The sequence below is a fragment of the Ochotona curzoniae genome, unplaced genomic scaffold, assembly GCF_017591425.1.
Source record: "Ochotona curzoniae isolate NIBS_2020 unplaced genomic scaffold, NIBS_Ocur_1.0 contig_2692, whole genome shotgun sequence".
Taxonomy (NCBI): Eukaryota; Metazoa; Chordata; class Mammalia; order Lagomorpha; family Ochotonidae; genus Ochotona; species Ochotona curzoniae.
Window position 1 is genome coordinate 9,152,625 of NW_024465556.1, and position 18,072 is coordinate 9,170,696.

The 18,072-nt window shown below is 40.6% G+C and overlaps 1 protein-coding gene across 1 annotated transcript in view; it reads right to left on the reverse strand.

The window, feature by feature from the left end:
• Window positions 1–13,313, reverse strand: part of RHOBTB1 (Rho related BTB domain containing 1) — a 123,832-nt gene extending 110,519 nt beyond the window's left edge. Inside the window, exon 1 of the mRNA XM_040975816.1 lies at window positions 13,279–13,313. The gene's annotated coding sequence lies outside the window, so the exon portion shown is untranslated. The remainder of the gene's footprint in view (window positions 1–13,278) is intronic.
• Between the last annotated feature and the right edge of the window lie 4,759 nt (window positions 13,314–18,072).

The window sequence follows — 18,072 nt, forward strand, 5'->3', positions numbered from 1 at the left end:
AAATAAAGAAAGTATATACATATATAAAATATTTTGGGTAATCAAAAATTGAATTAAAAATAAGTCTAATATAAACATGGAAATCATGACTACTTCAAATGAAAGTTTTTCATAAAACATATTTTTCATGTGTATATTTTTAAACACATACTTTCCATAACTTTCTTAAATGCCTCATGCACATGCTACCAGTGTTAGTAAATACAGTTCAAATGACTGAAATTATAATTTGGTTTAGAATTTCTTGTTAAGTCAGGTAAAAGTAAGGTATTATGCCATTATTAGGAGAAAGTACATCATATCTGCAAAGAAACCAAGCATTTTATACTCCTGTTATGAAAATCATAGAAGTTTTTTTTTCCTTTTAAGAATGATATAAGGAGTCTGGCATTGTGGTACAACAAGTTGAGCCAACTCCTGTGATGCCAGCATCCCATAGCTGACAGAGTGTTAGTTCAAGTCCATGTTATTCCACGTCTGATAATGTGTCTGAGAAAGAGAATGACTGCCTGTGTGCTTGGGGTCCCTGCCATCCAGTCAGGAGACCTGCATGTACCTCTGGGCTCCTGGGTTCAGCCTAACCCAGTTCTAGTTATTTCAGCCATTTTAGCAGTGAACGGTAGACAGGGGCTCTCTCCTGTTTCTCCTCACTCCATTAATCTTTCATATATATAGGATAAGTTTTAAAAAGCGTGATATAAACAATATAGAGAAAATGGATCATTTTTACTACTAAGACTTGCTACCTAATATGAACTCTGAAGGGCATAACATCCTCCTCTCGGATCGGTTTTCTTTCTGTACCTAAAATGAATGGTGCTATTACTCCTCTTGGTTTGATTATTTGGTGTAAATCTTCCTTTTCCTATTCCATCACTGTATCTATCCACAATGTACACACTCAAGATTCCTTGCACTCAAAAATATGTATTTCCCATTTTTAGGTACTAAGCATTGCTATAATCCAGAACATCCGTGCCATCTCCCATTCATCTTCCACCAGCTACTGTTTCCCAAGCAGGCGAAGGTCTCCATCTGATCTATTCCCTACTTCCAGGCTCCATCATTTTCCTGCTTGATTAGATAATCCCAGTCTTGTTCCTAAAATTTCTGTGTCTAACTCCACTGCTTGAAAACTTCTACCAGCTCTCAACAGATCCCTATGGGGGCGTGTTGAAAGGTTTTTTTTACAAAGCTCTCCAAGAACTATATATACTTGATCTTAACCAAAAGACCAAGAAGTGATTACCAGAACTATAATAATAAGTAAATTTATCACGTTCTACACAACTTCTCAGGTCATACTGTCTCCTTTGCTATCCCTCGCCTTCAAGGTATGATTTCCTGCCCTCTACTCCTTGATTTGTAGCCTTCTGCTTCCTGAAATATTCAGTTTTTAACATCTAGGTGAAATCTCACCTCCTTCAGGGATCCTGCTAAATTCTTGAGTAAGAATTCACTGCATACTCCTCTACAAACCTGGACTCATTAACTATGCCCTTATGTTGCATTTATGGGCTTTATTTTGAGCATTCATAGATCCGGGAGAGTACTTGCTCTCAGAAATTTTTTAAGGCGCTTAAGGAAAACCTGTTTATTCACATTTTTAATTCCCATACAGGCAATGTTCATTGTTTAAGTGTTGTGGGCACTCTAAAAATAATTTTAAAAAGTCGAAGTAGCACCCTAAAAGTCTGAACATAGGATTAGGGGTACAGAGTGAGAAAATGCTTTTCTGAATAATCACGGACAACAGAAAGACTTTCCAGATTTGGAAGACAAAGGAATGAAGGGAAGCAAAAAGACCGTGGGGGCAAGCACAGGTAGATGTTTTATTTTTGCATCTTCTCTTTTCAAGCACAAGTTTGTCTCACCATTTAATAAGAAAGTTTTATAATTGAGGAAAAATGTTGCATTTGTTTTAATAGAGCAGAACAAAAGACACTTTGAGTTTAGCACTAGAATGTACCAAATGGCACAAGTGTATCTAATGGCAGATCTTCTGTGTAGAATGTGTCGATCCTAACGTTTAGGAATGTAAGATAGCTTAATATTTGTATGATTACTCATTTACTTCTCTCTAGCTGCCCTCCAACTCTCATTTCCATTTCACAGGCAAATTGCTGTTTACTGATGATCCGGTTTCCTCTTTTTACCTCCTTTCTTCAGATCCATCCAATAATCTTTCACCTGTCCACCGTACTCAGTGCCACTCTGCCTTTCCTACGGGTATGTTTCAGAGTTCTGTGCTGCAGCAGGCGTGGCATGGAAAATGGAAAATGACTTCACCCCACAGAAGTGAGCAAGTGCTCTGGAAAGTCTCAGCCTGCAGGATCCCTCCTCCACACTGCAGTGCCAGCCAGTGGAAGCAATGAGTCATTTCTGCTTTGTGAACTGGACTAAAGCATATTCCTTGATATGGTTAAAGAAACTTTCATGTTATTCTCTTTTTCTACCACTGGACTGGAGTAGTTCACCTTGCATTCTGTTGTCCATAGCCTAGTGCCTCCCTACCACCTTTCACATCACCTATGTTCTCTCTAGCTAGGGGAATTCTGTTAGATTCTTCAGGCATTCCCAATCAATTTGACTCCTGGGCATCATGCTGATCTTATTTTTCAGAACTCTGTATCTTTTGATGCACTTCGAACAATTCCAATTTTATACTTGCTGGTGTCACTTTTTCAGCGTCTGTTTTTCCACTACTAGGCCAAATGACAGCAGGGAATATTTGATACAATTTGTTGCATTCTAGCATTGTTTGACACAGAACAGGGAATCAATAAACATGACTCAATTGAAAGTATGAGTGTATGAAGTGAGTATGCAAACAGATAGAGATACAGTGAGAAAAATTTACCCATAGCCTAGCGCTTTTAAAAACTCCAATGCTACGCACAGTGTGATCAGTCATAAGAGCATTGAGAATTCTAATGGATTAGTAGGAGGGCTTTCAGTAGTCAGTAGCAGGTAGATGGAGATGACAGGGGTTCTTTAAGTGAAAAAATTCACATCAGGAGAAGTAACTTTTTAACCACATAAGGGATGTATTAAGATATGAAAGCTATGGCTTCTAATCAATACCCATTTTACCCGTTTCTGCCACTTCATATATAAGACTACAGCTTATAAGGTGAGGAAGGAAAAAAGAAAGAGGGAAAGGAGAGAAGAGATTTCAAGATATTTAGTCTTTGGATCGTGGAGATTCTGCTGGAGATGTCTTTTTATATGCTAGCTTCTAAAATCTCAATCATTAACTGTAATATAATTGTCTCTGCTTTCATATGGTGAAAGAATTCTAGCATCTGTATTAAGATCTCAATAAACAGGCAAAAAGCAAAATGTTGCCTAAGATGTTTTCCCTCATTTACCTTTAAACTACAACTCATCAGCTCCCCTCATGAAGCACAAATTTTGTAAATTAGAATAGCATCAATTATTTTTTGTAGTTATTAAAGTTACAACATGCCACAGTAAAATAAGAAATATCCTCTCTGATTTTTTATTTGACCCAGAGCAAGAGAAATCCTGGAAGAAATCTCTTTAAGGATGACAAATAAAGCTGTCAATGTGATCCATTTATAGTCCCATTGAGAATGCCACAAATCTACAGAATGTTCTCAGAACCTGGTTATTGTATTTGTTCTGTCAAAGAGGAATGGTGCGGAAAGAAGTCCCTAATGTTCTCTTATCCAAGGAAAATAAGGGGTAGGTGGAACCACTTGTGTTCATCAATGTCCTAGGTGTATGCTCCTTTAAGTTGGGAAAGAGAATTCCAAATGTCTGCTCGGTGTGTAAGGCTGGAAAAGGCGAAGGGTGTGGTGGGAGGTGTCACTGCTTAGTGAGGTAAAAAGAGGGACTGTAAAAAAATAGGGAAGCCCCTTTATCTTCACCATTGCCCTCCCCACCCCAGGTCCTACCTTACTGGCTTAATGAGGCCTCTTTCCAAAGGTCTATGGCTAACAAAAATAACAGTAAGCCATAAATCTAAATTATCCACCTCAACGTGTTAGTCAGTTTTGAGTATTATTTTTTATGGATTATTTCAATCACAGGTATGGGGGCATATGCCAAAAGGAAACAGAAGCTCTCTATTCCTTATTACTATATTCAAGCTTCCCTTTTTTAAGAAAGCTGCTTTCTATTAAGATACATATACATGCATTCATGTGTAAGCACATATAAAATATGACCCTCCACAAGGCATAACTGATTTTTTTTCCTCCTCTGCACTGGCTGCTAAAAAACTGAGAATAAAATTTGTTACTATCTTCTAGCAAGACTGTTGAATTTCAGCACATAAATTTTCAGTATGAGTCTCTCTCCTGGCTCTATCTTACGCTCTTAGCATTATTTTTTCCTTGGAATCATTTTTTTTTTTTTTTTACCTATTTGGAATACATTTTAAATTGCTGTGCAGTATGTATTTTTATTAGCCTTTCTTGGTAAGCCTTAAATCCCTTCCAGCAGATAAATAAAATATACTACATTGATGGGTAGTCTTTTTTCTCTTATGGAGGGTGCACCATTTTTTTCAGGCAACACACAATTGATTACCATAGATGTGCAAGCATTAACATACTGTTACTATCAGTAATTAATTTTTTGATACTTCACTAAATAGTATAATTGGATTTTCTTAATATTTATGCTACACTTTTAGAGCTGAATTTCTTGGGATGAGATCCATAGCTTCTCAAACCATATGCCCAAAACTGTGCATGTAAATTTTTATTAAGGAGGATTTTCAAAAAGTTAACCCAATTCTGAAAGATGAATATAAATTAAAAATAAAATCCAAACACTACTGCTTTGCAGTAAATAAACCGTAGGCCTAAACTTAACTTTCACATATCTGACAAACCAACAGAATCTTTCTTGAATACTTAGTCCTGCAATAGATGCTGGAGAAATAACCACTGGCCACCTGACCACTGAAGCTTTAGGATGGCTCCCATCAGGTGAGAGTGAGGGTGAGCAAGAAGAATAAGGTGAAGTATTCAGAGCAGCAGTAAATAAAATCAAATGATGTCTTAGAAAGTGAGATTAGACGGTCAACAAAATCTCTCTGAGGAGGTGACATCCCATGCAAGATCTCAGGGAAGGGAGTTCTAGAGAGGAGAAGGATCAACCAACACAGGGCCACAGAGGAGACAGGCTGGATCTAGTCCAACTCTCTCAGAAAATATGAAGGGAAGGGACTCGTATTATGGCACCGTGTGTTAAGTCGCCACTTGTGACACTGGCATCCCATATCAGAGTGCTGTGTTGAGTTGCTGGGTATTCTGCTTTTGATATGGTTTCCTGCTATGGTGCTTGGGAAGGCAACAGATGGCAGGCCAAGTACCTGCCTCCACACCCACCCCCCACCTGTGTGGGCCTACCTCAGGCCCCATTGCTGCAGGCACTTGGGGTATGAACCATTGCATGGAAAAACAATCTAAACAATCTCTCTCTCTCCCTTTCTGTGCCTTTCAAATAAATAAATAAATAAATCTCAAAACATTTTGGATGGTAGCTCTCTGATACATGTTATCAATACGGCAGTTATAAAATCTCTGAATCAACTTTTAGATTGAGATTTTAAATATATCCAGATCTAGAAAACATGCAATCATTCTACCAGTCTGTTTTTCATTTCCCCCAAAGCATTCACGAAGGCTGTAGGAAGATCCTCTGCCTTTACTAATAGCAGGAGCAGTAGTATATCATATCAATCAGGTATGCATTCTTACACACTGTGGTAAATACAACTTCATTTTTAATCTTCTCTATGACTCAATTATTACCTTATATTGTTATTCCAAGTTCATGAGATGAGTACTCACAGAAGTTGCTTATGTCAGAGATCACCTGGCTTGTAAATGGAGGATAGGGTTCAGGTCTGTTGACTATGAAACTCTGACTATTGCACTAGTTCTTTTCCTTTTATATGTTCTCATTCCTATTCCACATATCAGTAAAGACTCTATTTCCCAATACAAGTGGGATGTATACTACCTATATCTGTTAGAACATAAGGCTGCCCACCATTCAGATTTTCTTTTTTCACCAGCCCAATTTCTCACTGTTCCATGCTACATATTACTCTAAGGGCCTAAGGGAACTTCCTTCTTCTCAAAGCTTCAGAAATTTCCCCACTGAGGGCCCAGTTAAGTTATACCACTCAAAAAGCCTTAATGTGAATTTAACTTTACTGACTCATCTTCTAGACTTCTCCAGCCCCATCATGTGAATAGTCTGCTAATGCTGTCTACAATGTGGGTGACTGGTGTCTCAAGGAGATGTCAGCAGCCTGGTACCCACAAAACAGATGAGGATTCCTTGCAAGTATGTCTTTTTCTCAGGATCATACTAAGAGTTTTCATCAGTTTCTTAAAGTTAAACAACCATCCAGCCTCTCCAAGTTCTGGATATTGATGTCATTGAGTGCTATATTCCCCGAAGACTACTGTCGGATTTAGCAAATAAAATAGACCGCTGGGAGGGAACAGATGCTGGCACAGTGCTTGACATAGTTTGAAATGCTCACATCCCATATTGGAGTACCTGGATTTGAGTCCCAGCTTCCTTCCAATGCTGGTTTCTTGCTCGGAGGCAGTGGTGATGGCTCAGGTTGTTGGGTCCTTGCCACCCACATGGGAAATCTAGACTGAGTTCCTGGCTTCAACTAGACTGATCTGCGGCTGTTGTAGGCATCTGAGGAGTGAATCAGAAGACAAGTGATTTCTCTCTGTCCGCATTTCAATTAAATAAATAAATAAAAATTAAAACAAAAATTATATGGTGTCTATTCATTCCTGAAGCACGGAATGTATATTTTAAATTCAGACTTAACTGAGCATTTTGTAATTCCACTTGATCTTGGCCAAAAGGCTGAAAAGCAATAGAACTTTGTCATTGACCTGCAAATTTGTCCATTATTATTTCATAAATGCTAATCTCTCTGTTATACAGAATGTAACAGTTTAGAACAGGGAACTTCATTATTTACTCAAAGAACTTAACACTCAATTCTGATGCTAATGACTAACTTATTTTTGTATTCAACAGGAACATTTTGGAAATTTTTGATTTGTAGTTAGTAACAAACCCTGTGGCTATAGTATGATATGAAATGTAACATGCACAGTTTCTACTACAATGAAACTGATGTCTATTACTATGATTTGCATGTGCATTGTTCCCCAAAGGTTTATGTGTGAGAAGCTTGGACTCCAAGGGCCCACATAAACAAGAACACCAACGACGCTTGCTGGCGAGGATGCGGGGAAAAGGGAACCCTACTCCACTGCTGGTGGAGCTGCAAATTGGTACAGCCTCTATGGAAATCAGTCTGGAGAACACTCAAACAACTCAAAATCTGCATACCATATGACCCAGCAATAGCACTCCTAGGAATATATCCAAAACACCTGTTTTACGACAAACCAACATGCATCCCTATGTTCATTGCAGCACAATCAGTAATTGCAAAAACATGGAAGCAACCAAAATGCCCATCAGCAGAAGATTGGATAAGAAAGCTTTGGTTCATCTACTCCATGGAATACTACTCAGCTATAAAAAAAAACAAAATGCAGTTCTTTGTGGCTAAATGGGCACAACTGGAAACTATAATGCTAAGGGAAATGAGTGAATCCCAAAAGATTAGATACCACATGTTTGCCTTGATTTAACCTGTAATTTTTGTATGGTTGTTTGTTATTTTTTGAACCTGTCATTGATACTGTCTCAACCCAGATGTTTCGAAGAATGGAACTTGCATTATTTTTAACATATTGTTTACCCAATACTATGTCAATTAATTCCATAATGTTGTATATCGATACTGAGGCCTTGTTGGGGCTTTTAACTGACCGGATCTTTACTCTGTTAGACCTATCTTCAGACCATAGAAGGTCTCCCCAAGAGGCCACTGAACTTATCTGGACAATAAGACGCTGAACTTTATGCTAGGCATGTGTTTGCAAGCAATGAATCTCAACTGAACTTGAACTATGGTTATGCAACAAGGTGGAGGAATCCACCATGGGGGGAGGGGTATGGGAGGGGTGGGGGGAATCCCCAGCGCCTATAAAACTGTACTACATAATACAATGTAAGCAACAATAAAAAAAAAAAAAAAAAAGAAGGTGGGGCCTGGTAAGAAATCCTTGGGATGCTGCCCCTCAGAAAGGATTAAGACATTTTCTTACACCCTAACATGCAGATTATTTCTGGAGAGAGCGTTGTTACAGAAGGAGTATTTCTGGCCCTTCTCTTTGTCTTGTTTCCTGTTTGACATTTGTGAACTTTTGCTGCCATTGTCATGTGGACTGATATGTCAGAGACTAAAGGGCTTACATCACAACTAAGCTGATTCAAGTGCCATGCCCTTGAGCCTTCAAAAGTATGAGCTGAATAAACCTCTTATATTCATCAGTTAGTCTGTCTCAGGTATGCTATTATTGTAATAAAAAGTTGATCAATACATCATTCTTGGGAAGACAATTTTGATCACCACTGCTCTCTGCTAGACTCAAACACATTGAATTCTCTCCAAATAGCTAATTTTAAAAAGTCTTTTTAGGGATAACATGGGAAAAATAAAAACATACCCAAATTATTCTTGACCTCATATCGAAATCTTCAGATCATCTGACTGGAAAATTTCCGAAAATGCAACTGTCTGAGGGTAATTGTAGGCCTGTACATTTAATACTGGACAGAACTGCTTGTTTATGAGATGTAGTACTCCGGCAAGGATTCCTCTTTATGTTAGAAAAGTTATCCTCTAAGTCCTTGAAGATAAGCCACCAAAACTCCAGAGTTGAAAATATCAATCATCATTTAAATGTATCTTGAATCTATTACACTACTGTTAAATGCTCAGCACTGTAAATTTTCCATTTGAAGCTTCCAAGCATTTAAAGAGAATTGGTAAACTAATGATAACCACTAAGAGGCTGCTTGATGGATCATTAAAATAGTAAATGACTCACTTAAGTTTATACAGGCCAGAAGAAATTTAAAAACAGACTATTCATGTAGGATGTTCTATGGCTTCTATCTACGATTGATCTGAGCAACCTAAGGCTTTTTGTGCTATATGAAAGACAACAGCACTGTCCAAAGCTACATAACTCTGTCGACACGCAATAGGATTATATAACCTTGTGGGTGGACTCACAAAGGTTTTGATCTCTGGGTGAACAGAAGTCAGAAGGCTTAGGTCTTAAGATTTTTTTCGTTTAATTCATTTATATTTTTTTGAAAGGTAGATTTACAGAGAGAGGGAAATACAGAGGAAAAAATCTTTCATCTACTGGTTCACTCCCCAAATGGCCGCAAGGGCTGGAGCTAAGCTTATCTGAAACCAGGAGGCAGAAGCTCCTTGGTCCCCCATGGGACAGGATCCCAAGGGCTTGGGCCATCCTTGGCTGCTTTCCCAGGCCATAAGCAGGGAGCTGGATGAAAAGTATTAAGCTTTTTGGTTGGTATTTTTGGAACTTCAGTTTCCATCCATCAAATAATGGCTGATCTCTTGAGTGTCTTCTGCACCCAAGTTTCTGATATCATTTTGAGGTTTGGTTCTCTGTTATCAGATATAGGGGTTGCATAATGTGCTGTGTGTCCATTTGTCCTATGGGCCTGAGGCTGCCCTGCTGTCTCCATTATTGCACTCAGATCTACATTCATAATTTAGACTCATTCTAATGGTATAAGATCAATAGTGCTTCATTTGGGTTATCGCAAGGAAATGCCAATGTATTAGTCATTCATGCATGTTCTTTATGAGAGATCATTCATTCAAAATACACTGATTGACTTACAACAATGCATCTTTCAATACCACCAGTAGCTTTAAAATAAAACAGTGAAATAGGTGAAGTGCACTCTGGCTTTATGCAGCCTACATTTAGATGAGAAAGCAGGGAATGGATAAGAAGACTGAAAACAACAACCACATGTAACTGAAATATAAACAAAATAACTTGAGAGTTCCCTAAGGGCTGGCTGAGATGGAGAATAACCACAGGATGTTCAGAAAAAGCCTCCTGGAGAAGGTAAGGCTTACTCAGACCAGAAGGAAGAAAAGATAAACAGGCTGTAGGGTGGGGTGTAGAGAAACGGGCAGGGCAGGGGAAAGCATATTCTGGAATCCTGTGGGAGGAATAGCTTATCTGTTTGGCAAACAGAATTCTGGAACAGTTCCTTCCATCTCTGAAAGATAATTTAATCTAAAACTAGAGGAAGGAAACCAGAGGCCCAGAGTCAAATAGCCAGTGACTGAATGGGAGAACTCTTTGGCGTATCAATCCAGAATGTGAACTGTGAGTTAGACATTACCATGCAGCACAACATGCCAGATGGCCTTGATTCCAATTCAGGCTATTTTACTTATAAACTACTTGGTTTTTGGCACAAGAGCTTCCTCGAGTCTCAGTTTCCTTTTATATGAAATACATACCGCATCAAGCTGCCATTGGGATTTAACGAGCTAATGTGACACAGGGCCCAGGTATTATATAGCGGCCCAGTAAGTGCTCTTACTTTTCACCTAATGCATTTTCACTCATGCCTATGGCAAGTTGAGACAAAACAAGGCAAAGGTTAAGTAGCTGGAGTAAAGGAGGAATGGTGGCAGCCGGGCATTCTAGAACACTGGACTGAGGTCTGAGGTCTACTTAGCAACTGTCCTTCTGAGAGGCCTTAAGCAAAGGGAGGAGAGACTTCTGGAGTAGAAAAATTCCAGAAAAAAAAAATGACAACTTCTTGGTTTTGCTTACAGCTTACTCTGCTAGTGAAAAATCCAGGGTTGTCTTACTAAAACAGAAAAGACTACCATACACATGTTTACACTTAAAAATTAGCATGGAAAACAAGTTTTGCTTGAGGATATTGGTAAAAGAACAGCACACAGCACAGCCTATTATTAATGACATGCCAAGAGAGCATTGTGGCATTGTAACTGCTGCTATGACACCAACATTCCATAGGGGTTCCAGTTCATTTTCCAGCTGCTCCACTTCCAATTCAGCTTCCTGCTAATGACCTGGGAAAAGCAGTGGGAAATGGCCTAACGTGTTTTTTTTTTTTTTAATATTTATTTTATTTTTATTGGAAAGTCAGATATACAGAGAGGAGGAGAGACAGAGAGGAAGATCTTCCATCTGCTGTTTCACTCCTCAGATGGCTGCAATAGTTAGAGCTGAGCCAATCTGAAGCTGGGAGCCCGGAGCCTCTTCCTGGTCTCCCACACTGGTACTTGGTTCCAAGGCAGGCCCAGCGTGTTTGAATTTGCTCCACCCAGGTGAGAGAAGAAGCTCCTGGCTCATAGCTGTGGCCTGGTCTGGGCCAGGCCACTGTACTCATCCAGAGAGTGAACCAGCATTTTCTCTGCCTTTCTGTTCCCTTCCTTTCCTCCTATAACTCTTTCAAATAAAATAAAAGAAATTTAAAAAACAACAACAACAACAAAACAGGCTAGGAGGCAAACGTTATCATGTCACTGTAGGCTCTTAATGACAGAGGTTGTTAAGCTTGAAGAGCAAGCCTATGACACTGAAAGAATAACATATCACAGTAATGATGAAGTTTTTCCTCACTGTCTACGAGCAAAACCACAGAGTGAACTTCAGCCTTAAAATCCCAAGGTGCATATTTCATAGATTAAAGTGGACAGCCACTGTGGACAGCTGTCCCCCCCAAACCTGCACGCTTTCTTTACAGGACTTCCAAAATGTTAGGGAATGTGTATCGTTCTGGTACCAGATTAGGGCTGAATAGTCCTTGGTGTTTGAAGCTCACTGGGTCCCTTTTCCCCCCAACCATAAGGTAAATGCTATTCCACACATAGCTTTTTTGAAATACTGCTTAGTATATGATTCTCTGCTGATGCTGCCTTATGGGAGAAATTTTATTTCAAAGTTTCATAGAATGTGAATTGAACTCATTATTTTATTCCAAACTCATTGTTTAATTGACAGGAAACATGCATCTACACCATCTTGTATGCATGGCAGAAGAAGCTACATAAATTTAACAATGGGTGGATTATTACTATTTAGCATATTTATGGAATTTTAGATTCAGGAAGCATTTTACAAATCTTTTATTAGTTAATCCTTACGCTTCGGAGTAAGTCTGACAGGTGGTAAACAATGCTTTGGGTTTAAATTGCCAATATGTGAGAACTTTAACGGCAGGAACAAAAATCACATCATTTTTTTTTCTCCCTCCCAAATGTGCCTAGGGCATATTTCTGATAAGTTTTCCTTTTAGCAGAGACTAAGGCAGGAAGCCCAGGAAGCAAAACTGCACATCCAAAATGCTATTAACAAAACCAGAAAGTACAGGGAGCCTGTTCTGCCCCAGGTCAGGGGCCCCCCAGGAGAGGGCTTGTTCCCAACTTCAAAGTGGTACTACTGGATTCCCGAGAAACCTCCCAGTGTTCCAGCACAGGAAAAGGCACACAAGGAATCAACTTTCCTAAAACTGCTCAGTAAACACACATTTCAACACTGACACACCTGCTGGACTCAACATTGAATAACATTACCAGCAGTTTATGCTCTAATAAAGCCCAATTAGAATTAAGAGGGGGTTATCTTGATGGTTATTATTGTTTTAATTCTCAAGTTAAAACACACACACACACACACACACACCACACACTAAGTTCCCTGGGAATATACCACAAACTTCTATGAGTCCTCCAACCTACCCCTCCTGGAGCCAAGAGAAAGTGTTGAAAAGCCGGACGAAGCAACCCTGAATGAATCACAGTCTCCTCATTCTTGACCCCCCAACCTTTTCACAGCCCGGGCTTTCAAAGACGACGCAAGGAGAGAAACCAATCCCGCCCCACCCGAGGGCCGAGGGCCGGACGTGAGGAGCCGCACAAGCTGCGCCTACTTTCATCCGACCACAGCGTGGACAGGTCCCATTCAGGTTCTTATCCTCGCTGACTGGCCGTGTGACTTTATCCGCCCCGCTAATCCTCCGGGCCCCCTCCCCTGCCCGGGGTGTGCGTGTGCGTACGTGAGGTGGGAGGGCGCCGAGCAGCCCCGAGCCTCCGGGAAGCGAGCCCCCTCAGCGGCGCTGCCGGCCGGCGGTTCAGCGGAAGGTAACCAGGTCACCCCGCAAAGGGACGCCTCGAGCCCTCGCTGTCCCGGAGTCGGTGGCTGAGCGCAAGGTAGTCAGAGAGACACCCTCCCGACCCCCTCAGCCCAAGGCCCACCAACCCGTCGGGAAGCGGACCCGTCCCTCCCTGAGGAGCGGTGGCCGCGCTACCTGAGGACGCTGGAGACTACGGGCGGCGGCTCCGGCGCGGCCGGGCTGCCGAGGCCGGGCGCGGGCTTAGTAAAGCCGGGCCGGAGAGCGACCGAGCCCGCCCCCGTGTCGCCACCTCGCTCCTGCCCAGGGGCGGCGGCTGCGGCCGCTCCCCGCCCGCGCGGCCTGCCCGGGAGTCATCTGGGTGGCGCCCCGGCGGCCCTGGGCCGTCTCCCCGCCGCCTCCCCGCCGCCTCCCGGCCGCCCGAGGCGCGCCCAGCCTCGGAGCTCAGCTTCCCGCGGCCCCGCAGCCGGGGACGCTGTCCCAAGGGTTCCCTCCCAACCCCACTCCCGGCGGAGGCGTCGCTGCCGCTCACCTCAGGGACGCGCCAGGCTCCCCTTTAACACTAACGGAAGCCGAGTCTGAGGAAAGTTTGTGGCCGTGTCAAGGGTCAGTTTCTCGACTGGGCGTTCTGGAACCTAGAGCTGGGGACTTCGGGAGCCTGAGTATGGGTTGTGCTGACATCACGAACCGCACATTACTGGGTGTCATCTGGTGCAGTTTACCCGAAGACTGACCCTCGTTACTGCAGCCGTTTGCACGTTCGACCTTTAGCCTAGGGACAGCTCAGCCAAAGGCTCGCAGGAACTTTATTTTAAAGCAAAAATCAGTATTAGAAACCAGCACATTCAGTTTAGCCTTACCTCAAGCTGATAAGCATGTGACCACCGAAAAATTCAGAACTTCTCATGAGCAAAATGGTCTAGACTGGTTCACTACCATGCATTTCATTTTCTAGACCTTTCCATTGTTTAGCCCTGATATGTATGTGTATATATATATATGTATATATATGTGTGTGTATATATATATATATATATATATATATATATATAAAACTTTCCCCTGTAGAGTGAAGGTGAATGCAAATATAATGCAACAAAATCAATCTGAAGAGCTCTTAGAATATTCTGGTGCGTAGTCAGACGTATTATGCATTGCGCCACTGGGCCACCCATTGAAGTTTTTAACAACCGATATAAAAGTTTATGTGAGAGGCAGTCTACAATAATTGGAAATAAGCTTCTAGAATTGTCTGTAGGTCTTGCTCTTCAGTTTTCCCATCTTTGCTTGAGCTTGAGTAATAAAAAATAAATGATAACTATCATTTTTAGCAGGAAAGATACTTTTCTAAGAATTGTTAAGTAGATGAAATGTTTGGATAGTTATGATGTCAGATCAGACTAAAGCTGTTGCTGGAAGAATGTTAACACGAAACCAGCTAGGAGCACAGGGATCATGGAAACCCTAGTAAATCGGTTTGGTGTAAGTGTAAATTATGTAAGAGATACACAAGAAAACAGAATCTTTATAGTCTTGGCTGAAAGCTAATAAAGTTATTTTCTTTTAAATCATCCCATATTCTTTCATTGCTTCTAATAAGATATAATTTCAAGAGTACTCAAAACTTTGCTTTGCAGTACTTAATCAAGTGCCTAGCACTAATTATGGTAAAAGTAATGCAAGGGTGAACCAGATGGGTACAGGTTGTGCCTCCCAGAAGTTCAAATGCGGATGGGAGACAGACAGCTGCTGAAGAGATAAGTGCAAAAAATGATTGCTTGCACCTGTGGGAAGTGTGCAGCTATACGGAGAGCTAGGACAGGACATCCTCCAAGTGGCTTGTCTTTCAGATTCCTTTGTTGATTTGAACCCTAGAATTATTTTGAGCCAGTCGTTCTGGTTTTTGGTCATCTGTTGTTCTTTCATATCTCATATTCAATCCATTTAGATAGCCTGACAGCATTCAGACGGCATTCCAGGTGTAAACTCCACCATTAGCACTTTCCCCCAAACTAGCATTGCTTATTTGAATTTGTGAAAAAACCTCTAAATTTCTCCACTCTTGGGTCTGTTATCTTTATGGTATCTAGGGTGACTGTTTGGAAGTATGTACAGTATGCTAACCCATGCTAATCCTTTGCTCAAGAGAAAAATAAATGAATAAAGCTACACTTTCTCGGAACACAGTACAGACTTGCCTTCAAGGCCATACATTCTTGCCACTTCACTGTCCTTTCCTCCTTCGTTACTGCCCTCTCCCACGCTCTGCCACACAACCTCTGGCTTTTTTCAGGATTTTTCCATGCTCATGTTTCTGCCTCTTGGATGTTGAGCCAGGACTCTTCTTCCTCTATGGCTTTTTATGAAGGTTTTTCCTCACTTACATCAGAAATTTAGTCTCAGGAATCTCTGAGTTCTTGACCACTTTTTCAACATTGCCACCTCTCTCAAGCCCCCAACTCTGCTTCCTTAATTTTGGTTTCCGTTTGGTGTGTCCTTTCTTGTGTGTGCTACAAATGATCATACACACCTGTACACACACATTTGTTGTCTGCTGTTACCCACCTTAGCTTAAGCAAGCAGCTTGGCTATAGTACCAGGCATATAAAAGGTACTCAATAAATATTTGTTGAAAGCAAGCATGCAAATTGATTGCATTGTGAGTGAATGTTTGCCCTACTCCAAGAATCTTGTTGGAACTCTGACTTAAGGCCCTTACACAAGTCATTGATGTTCAGTTAAATCAGAATGGTTGGAATCTGGTCAGAAAAGATTAGTATCTTATTAGGTTCACCAGAGAGCTCACTTGCTTCTTCCCCACGCTTTCACCAAGGAGAGGTAATTTTATCAGGCAGTGAGTAAATGACCACCTGCAAGCCAGCGTGAGGACCCTGACCAGGAACCAAAGGGATTGATATTCTGATTTTGGTCTTCCCAACCTCCAGAACTGTGATAAATAAGTTTTTTATGGTGTATGCTGCCCAGTCTAGGATATTTTGCCTTCGGCAGGCTAAGTAGACTAAGACAGAGTATAAAGAATATGAAAATAACAAGGAACTTAGATATAATGTATGCCCAAGATATATCACTAATCACTTTGAGATCCCTAAACTGCATGATGTAATGGTGTGACCTTTTACCATTGAGCAATTCTTTCCACCACCTCCCAGAATGATGGAGGCTTATCTTGACCTGAAAATAGAATAAGTGTTCAAGATGAGCAAGTGTTTTTAAGTCGTATTTTTTGTTGTTGTTGTTTATCCTGAGGTTATGAATGGTTGAAGCTCAGAGGAGAAGGAACGATCCAGTCAACATGGTGGAAAATGCTGTTTTCAGAGAAAACCCAAATCTAAAAGCAGCCGAAGTCCTCCATTGGATTTATATGGAGCTGAGTACCTACTACATGAGTAAGACCTGTTGATGTTCAAGCAGATATGAGGTATCTAGCATGATTTACACTCTTGGCTTACTAACTAGAGCGTAAACATTTAAGCTTCTATTTGCATTTTTATTATGAAGAAGAAACTAACCTATTGCAAATATTTGATATATATACTGATCCTGGCATCCTCTCTTGCTCGTGGGTCAGCAAGTCTCCTGTCCTTCCCTTTAGAGGTGCCCTAAGGAAAGGGTAGGTGGTCCATGTATGGAGATTAACATGCATTTCCTACGCTTCTTCCATTGCCATTGAGTTGCATCTTACAAATGTTTACGTGTGTTTGCTTAAGGAATTACCTATTATATTGTCCGGTTTAAACAAACTAACATTCATAAAACGACCAAGTGGCTTAACAAGATTTCTGTAGGGAAGATAGTATAATAATGCAAGCATAAGTTATGAATGGAAACTGAGGGCATTGACATTTTTCTGAATATATTAATCATTTGTGGTGAAGCACAATTTTATTCATCTTAACAATAAGTCAGCTTTTCCTTTCAGTGAATAGTTAAGAAAATATGTAAATTATGCATTTACACAAGTTTTTTAAATATACAATTAGATTTGCCTTAAGGATCATTAAGAGAAGAAAAAAACCTTTCAAGTGGCCTAATAAAAGGAACTTAGACTCTTTTGGGGGGTTTTGGCTACCCTATTACTTCCAGCTTTGAATTACCACAGATTATACTAAAATCAAATCAGATTCGCCACTGTTCTTAAAAATGGTTGATTTTTCCCTTACACTGAATGTACTGCCAGAACCTGGGCTTTAAAGTAATATGAAGACATTGTCATACTTCTCCAAGCTTTCTTAAGACTATTCCTCACTCTGAAATTTCACATTTATCTGTAAGAATGGATTTATAAATTTTGGTCATTCAGCCACAGCATATTGGGATTTCAGCATACCTTTATTAGAAGGCATACCTTTATTAGAAGTTCTTCTTAGATGCTGATCATCACATCATAAAGTGTAAGGAGAGTTGGCTACAATGTAGTATACAATTTGAAGAGGAGGTTGAGAGAGGATAGTGGACTTGCCCATGATCCCACTATTGGATCCCGGCAGAACCTAGACTGACTGGACACTGAGTCTTCTGAATTGTTGTTCTATATGTTTTCCACTGTAACATGCTGCCACAGAGGGAGCTTGGTGAGAATGTTTTTTTTCTTGTCAGGTATGTAGCAATGAATGGAGGACACTTTTGGTTATGCCTTGTTCTGTCCATACATATTTGTCATACTGCCAAGAGTGCTTGAATTCTCAAAATTCACCTTCACCCATTGCCCTACACTCCTGAAGAAAGGGGATCTTTCCTAGATATTCGTTTATTTTACAATTGATAAAGAGTGAGAGAAAACTTATGGATTATTTATTATTCTCACTGGGATCATAAGGCATTGCCAACTACTGTTTACCCCGTAAGAACATTAACCTTCATAAAATATTTTGGTAAGCTGGCCATAGTGTAAAAAAAAAGTAATAAAATTATCAGTAACATATGGGCAGACAGAATACTTTCAAACTCGTG